General features: G+C 47.0%; 14 non-coding genes and 3 pseudogenes across 14 annotated transcripts; all 17 read right to left on the bottom strand.

The window, feature by feature from the left end:
• The window catches only part of LOC146227639 (5S ribosomal RNA), a 109-nt pseudogene extending 4 nt beyond the window's left edge, over positions 1-105 (bottom strand).
• A 180-nt stretch (positions 106-285) lies between these two features.
• LOC146227640 (5S ribosomal RNA) lies at positions 286-404 on the bottom strand. Its single transcript, XR_014745980.1, has one exon. It is a non-coding gene; the product is annotated as a 5S ribosomal RNA (ribosomal RNA).
• Positions 405-580: 176 nt separating this feature from the next.
• On the bottom strand, positions 581-699 carry LOC146227641 (5S ribosomal RNA). Its single transcript, XR_014743112.1, has one exon. It is a non-coding gene; the product is annotated as a 5S ribosomal RNA (ribosomal RNA).
• Positions 700-871: 172 nt separating this feature from the next.
• Positions 872-990, bottom strand: LOC146227642 (5S ribosomal RNA). The gene has a single exon (XR_014746167.1). It is a non-coding gene; the product is annotated as a 5S ribosomal RNA (ribosomal RNA).
• Positions 991-1,174: 184 nt separating this feature from the next.
• LOC146227643 (5S ribosomal RNA) lies at positions 1,175-1,293 on the bottom strand. Its single transcript, XR_014746179.1, has one exon. It is a non-coding gene; the product is annotated as a 5S ribosomal RNA (ribosomal RNA).
• Positions 1,294-1,467: 174 nt separating this feature from the next.
• Positions 1,468-1,576, bottom strand: LOC146227644 (5S ribosomal RNA; annotated as a pseudogene).
• A 180-nt stretch (positions 1,577-1,756) lies between these two features.
• On the bottom strand, positions 1,757-1,875 carry LOC146227645 (5S ribosomal RNA). The gene has a single exon (XR_014744702.1). It is a non-coding gene; the product is annotated as a 5S ribosomal RNA (ribosomal RNA).
• A 178-nt stretch (positions 1,876-2,053) lies between these two features.
• LOC146227646 (5S ribosomal RNA) lies at positions 2,054-2,172 on the bottom strand. The gene has a single exon (XR_014746191.1). It is a non-coding gene; the product is annotated as a 5S ribosomal RNA (ribosomal RNA).
• Positions 2,173-2,346: 174 nt separating this feature from the next.
• LOC146227647 (5S ribosomal RNA) lies at positions 2,347-2,465 on the bottom strand. Its single transcript, XR_014746203.1, has one exon. It is a non-coding gene; the product is annotated as a 5S ribosomal RNA (ribosomal RNA).
• A 194-nt stretch (positions 2,466-2,659) lies between these two features.
• LOC146227648 (5S ribosomal RNA) lies at positions 2,660-2,778 on the bottom strand. The gene has a single exon (XR_014746215.1). It is a non-coding gene; the product is annotated as a 5S ribosomal RNA (ribosomal RNA).
• Positions 2,779-2,952: 174 nt separating this feature from the next.
• Positions 2,953-3,071, bottom strand: LOC146227649 (5S ribosomal RNA). The gene has a single exon (XR_014746227.1). It is a non-coding gene; the product is annotated as a 5S ribosomal RNA (ribosomal RNA).
• Positions 3,072-3,245: 174 nt separating this feature from the next.
• Positions 3,246-3,364, bottom strand: LOC146227650 (5S ribosomal RNA). The gene has a single exon (XR_014746239.1). It is a non-coding gene; the product is annotated as a 5S ribosomal RNA (ribosomal RNA).
• A 178-nt stretch (positions 3,365-3,542) lies between these two features.
• Positions 3,543-3,661, bottom strand: LOC146227651 (5S ribosomal RNA). The gene has a single exon (XR_014746252.1). It is a non-coding gene; the product is annotated as a 5S ribosomal RNA (ribosomal RNA).
• A 172-nt stretch (positions 3,662-3,833) lies between these two features.
• Positions 3,834-3,952, bottom strand: LOC146227652 (5S ribosomal RNA). The gene has a single exon (XR_014746095.1). It is a non-coding gene; the product is annotated as a 5S ribosomal RNA (ribosomal RNA).
• A 178-nt stretch (positions 3,953-4,130) lies between these two features.
• On the bottom strand, positions 4,131-4,249 carry LOC146227653 (5S ribosomal RNA). The gene has a single exon (XR_014744780.1). It is a non-coding gene; the product is annotated as a 5S ribosomal RNA (ribosomal RNA).
• Positions 4,250-4,425: 176 nt separating this feature from the next.
• Positions 4,426-4,544, bottom strand: LOC146227654 (5S ribosomal RNA). The gene has a single exon (XR_014744781.1). It is a non-coding gene; the product is annotated as a 5S ribosomal RNA (ribosomal RNA).
• Positions 4,545-4,724: 180 nt separating this feature from the next.
• On the bottom strand, positions 4,725-4,833 carry LOC146227655 (5S ribosomal RNA; annotated as a pseudogene).
• Between the last annotated feature and the right edge of the window lie 167 nt (positions 4,834-5,000).

Raw genomic sequence — 5,000 nt, forward strand, 5'->3', positions numbered from 1 at the left:
TACAGCACCTGGTATTCCCAGGCGGTCTCCCATCCAAGTACTAACCAGGCCCGACCCTGCTTAGCTTCCGAGATCAGGCGTTGCCAGGCTGGTATGGCCGTACGAAATAAGTTGACAACCATAGGCTACTTATCCATATACAGATTTAGCAATTGACAATGCAAGGTGGTGTCTCTCTCTCTCTCTCTCTCTCTCGTGTCAAAATGAATACAGCTTCCAGCCCCTTTCATGAAGGACTACTTGTGCATATTGCAAGATTTCAGTTTCTAAGTGAATGAGCAAAAGAGCATACAGCACCTGGTATTCCCAGGCGGTCTCCCATCCAAGTACTAACCAGGCCCGACCCTGCTTAGCTTCCGAGATCAGACGAGATCGGGCATGGCCAGGCTGGTATGGCCGTACGAAATACGTTGACAACCATAGGCTACTTATCCATATACAGATTTAGCAATTGACAATGCAAGGTAGTCTCTCTCTCTCTCTCTCTCTCGTGTCAAAATGAAAACAGCTTCCAGCCCCTTTCATGAAGGACTACTTGTGCATATTGCAAGATTTCAGTTTCTAAGTGAATGAGCAAAAGAGCATACAGCACCTGGTATTCCCAGGCGGTCTCCCATCCAAGTACTAACCAGGCCCAACCCTGCTTAGCTTCCGAGATCAGACGAGATCGGGCGTTGCCAGGCTGGTATGGCCGTACGAAATAAGTTGACAACCATAGGCTACTTATCCATATACAGATTTAGCAATTGACAATGCAAGGTGGTCTCTCTCTCTCTCTCTCTCCCTCTCGTGTCAAAATGAAAACAGCTTCCAGCCCCTTTCATGAAGGACTACTTGTGCATATTGCAAGATTTCAGTTTCTAAGTGAATGAGCATACAGCACCTGGTATTCCCAGGCGGTCTCCCATCCAAGTACTAACCAGGCCCGACCCTGCTTAGCTTCCGAGATCAGACGAGATCGGGCGTTGCCAGGCTGGTATGGCCGTACGAAATAAGTTGACAACCATAGGCTACTTATCCATATACAGATTTAGCAATTGACAATGCAAGGTGGTCTCTCTCTCTCTCTCTCTCTCTCTCTCTCGTGTCAAAATGAAAACAGTTTCCAGCCCCTTTCATGAAGGACTACTTGTGCATATTGCAAGATGTCAGTTTCTAAGTGAATGAGCAAAAGAGCATACAGCACCTGGTATTCCCAGGCGGTCTCCCATCCAAGTACTAACCAGGCCCGACCCTGCTTAGCTTCCGAGATCAGACGAGATCGGGCGTTGCCAGGCTGGTATGGCCGTACGAAATAAGTTGACAACCATGGGCTACTTATCCATATACAGATTTAGCAATTGACAATGCAAGGTAGTCTCTCTCTCTCTCTCTCTCGTGTCAAAATGAAAACAGCTTCCAGCCCCTTTCATGAAGGACTACTTGTGCATATTGCAAGATGTCAGTTTCTAAGTGAATGAGCAAAAGAGCATACAGCACCTGGTATTCCCAGGCGGTCTCCCATCCAAGTACTAACCAGGCCTGACCCTGCTTAGCTTCCGAGATCAGGCGTTGCCAGGCTGGTATGGCCGTACGAAATAAGTTGACAACCATAGGCTACTTATCCATATACAGATTTAGCAATTGACAATGCAAGGTGGTCTCTCTCTCTCTCTCTCTCTCTCTCGTGTCAAAATGAATACAGCTTCCAGCCCCTTTCATGAAGGACTACTTGTGCATATTGCAAGATTTCAGTTTCTAAGTGAATGAGCAAAAGAGCATACAGCACCTGGTATTCCCAGGCGGTCTCCCATCCAAGTACTAACCAGGCCCGACCCTGCTTAGCTTCCGAGATCAGACGAGATCGGGCGTTGCCAGGCTGGTATGGCTGTACGAAATAAGTTGACAACCATAGGCTACTTATCCATATACAGATTTAGCAATTGACAATGCAAGGTGGTCTCTCTCTCTCTCTCTCTCTCTCGTGTCAAAATGAAAACAGCTTCCAGCCCCTTTCATGAAGGACTACTTGTGCATATTGCAAGATTTCAGTTTCTAAGTGAATGAGCAAAAGAGCATACAGCACCTGGTATTCCCAGGCGGTCTCCCATCCAAGTACTAACCAGGCCCGACCCTGCTTAGCTTCCGAGATCAGACGAGATCGGGCGTTGCCAGGCTGGTATGGCCGTACGAAACAAGTTGACAACCATAGGCTACTTATCCATATACAGATTTAGCAATTGACAATGCAAGGTAGTCTCTCTCTCTCTCTCTCTCTCTCTCTCGTGTCAAAATGAAAACAGCTTCCAGCCCCTTTCATGAAGGACTACTTGTGCATATTGCAAGATTTCAGTTTCTAAGTGAATGAGCATACAGCACCTGGTATTCCCAGGCGGTCTCCCATCCAAGTACTAACCAGGCCCGACCCTGCTTAGCTTCCGAGATCAGACGAGATCGGGCGTTGCCAGGCTGGTATGGCCGTACGAAATAAGTTGACAACCATAGGCTACTTATCCATATACAGATTTAGCAATTGACAATGCAAGGTGGTCTCTCTCTCTCTCTCTCTCTCTCTCTCTCTCTCTCTCTCGTGTCAAAATGAAAACAGTTTCCAGCCCCTTTCATGAAGGACTACTTGTGCATATTGCAAGATGTCAGTTTCTAAGTGAATGAGCAAAAGAGCATACAGCACCTGGTATTCCCAGGCGGTCTCCCATCCAAGTACTAACCAGGCCCGACCCTGCTTAGCTTCCGAGATCAGACGAGATCGGGCGTTGCCAGGCTGGTATGGCCGTACGAAATAAGTTGACAACCATAGGCTACTTATCCATATACAGATTTAGCAATTGACAATGCAAGGTAGTCTCTCTCTCTCTATCTCTCGTGTCAAAATGAAAACAGCTTCCAGCCCCTTTCATGAAGGACTACTTGTGCATATTGCAAGATGTCAGTTTCTAAGTGAATGAGCAAAAGAGCATACAGCACCTGGTATTCCCAGGCGGTCTCCCATCCAAGTACTAACCAGGCCCGACCCTGCTTAGCTTCCGAGATCAGACGAGATCGGGCGTTGCCAGGCTGGTATGGCCGTACGAAATAAGTTGACAACCATAGGCTACTTATCCATATACAGATTTAGCAATTGACAATGCAAGGTAGTCTCTCTCTCTCTATCTCTCGTGTCAAAATGAAAACAGCTTCCAGCCCCTTTCATGAAGGACTACTTGTGCATATTGCAAGATGTCAGTTTCTAAGTGAATGAGCAAAAGAGCATACAGCACCTGGTATTCCCAGGCGGTCTCCCATCCAAGTACTAACCAGGCCCGACCCTGCTTAGCTTCCGAGATCAGACGAGATCGGGCGTTGCCAGGCTGGTATGGCCGTACGAAATAAGTTGACAACCATAGGCTACTTATCCATATACAGATTTAGCAATTGACAATGCAAGGTAGTCTCTCTCTCTCTCTCTCTCTCTCGTGTCAAAATGAAAACAGCTTCCAGCCCCTTTCATGAAGGACTACTTGTGCATATTGCAAGATGTCAGTTTCTAAGTGAATGAGCAAAAGAGCATACAGCACCTGGTATTCCCAGGCGGTCTCCCATCCAAGTACTAACCAGGCCCGACCCTGCTTAGCTTCCGAGATCAGACGAGATCGGGCGTTGCCAGGCTGGTATGGCCGTACGAAATAAGTTGACAACCATAGGCTACTTATCCATATACAGATTTAGCAATTGACAATGCAAGGTGGTCTCTCTCTCTCTCTCTCGTGTCAAAATGAAAACAGCTTCCAGCCCCTTTCATGAAGGACTACTTGTGCATATTGCAAGATTTCAGTTTCTAAGTGAATGAGCAAAAGAGCATACAGCACCTGGTATTCCCAGGCGGTCTCCCATCCAAGTACTAACCAGGCCCGACCCTGCTTAGCTTCCGAGATCAGACAAGATCGGGCGTTGCCAGGCTGGTATGGCCGTACGAAATAAGTTGACAACCATAGGCTACTTATCCATATACAGATTTAGCAATTGACAATGCAAGGTAGTCTCTCTCTCTCTCTCTCTCTCTCGTGTCAAAATGAAAACAGCTTCCAGCCCCTTTCATGAAGGACTACTTGTGCATATTGCAAGATGTCAGTTTCTAAGTGAATGAGCAAAAGAGCATACAGCACCTGGTATTCCCAGGCGGTCTCCCATCCAAGTACTAACCAGGCCCGACCCTGCTTAGCTTCCGAGATCAGACGTGATCGGGCGTTGCCAGGCTGGTATGGCCGTACGAAATAAGTTGACAACCATAGGCTACTTATCCATATACAGATTTAGCAATTGACAATGCAAGGTGGTCTCTCTCTCTCTCTCTCTCTCGTGTCAAAATGAAAACAGCTTCCAGCCCCTTTTATGAAGGACTACTTGTGCATATTGCAAGATGTCAGTTTCTAAGTGAATGAGCAAAAGAGCATACAGCACCTGGTATTCCCAGGCGGTCTCCCATCCAAGTACTAACCAGGCCCGACCCTGCTTAGCTTCCGAGATCAGACGTGATCGGGCGTTGCCAGGCTGGTATGGCCGTACGAAATAAGTTGACAACCATAGGCTACTTATCCATATACAGATTTAGCAATTGACAATGCAAGGTGGTCTCTCTCTCTCTCTCTCTCTCTCTCGTGTCAAAATGAAAACAGCTTCCAGCCCCTTTCATGAAGGACTACTTGTGCATATTGCAAGATGTCAGTTTCTAAGTGAATGAGCAAAAGAGCATACAGCACCTGGTATTCCCAGGCGGTCTCCCATCCAAGTACTAACCAGGCCCGACCCTGCTTAGCTTCCAAGATCAGGCGTTGCCAGGCTGGTATGGCCGTACGAAATAAGTTGACAACCATAGGCTACTTATCCATATACAGATTTAGCAATTGACAATGCAAGGTAGTCTCTCTCTCTCTCTCTCTCTCTCGTGTCAAAATGAAAACAGCTTCCAGCCCCTTTCATGAAGGACTACTTGTGCATATTGCAAGATGTCAGTTTCTAAGTGA

This window comes from Hypomesus nipponensis, chromosome 24, assembly GCF_054491055.1.
Source record: "Hypomesus nipponensis isolate SF chromosome 24, ASM5449105v1, whole genome shotgun sequence".
NCBI lineage: Eukaryota > Metazoa > Chordata > Actinopteri > Osmeriformes > Osmeridae > Hypomesus > Hypomesus nipponensis.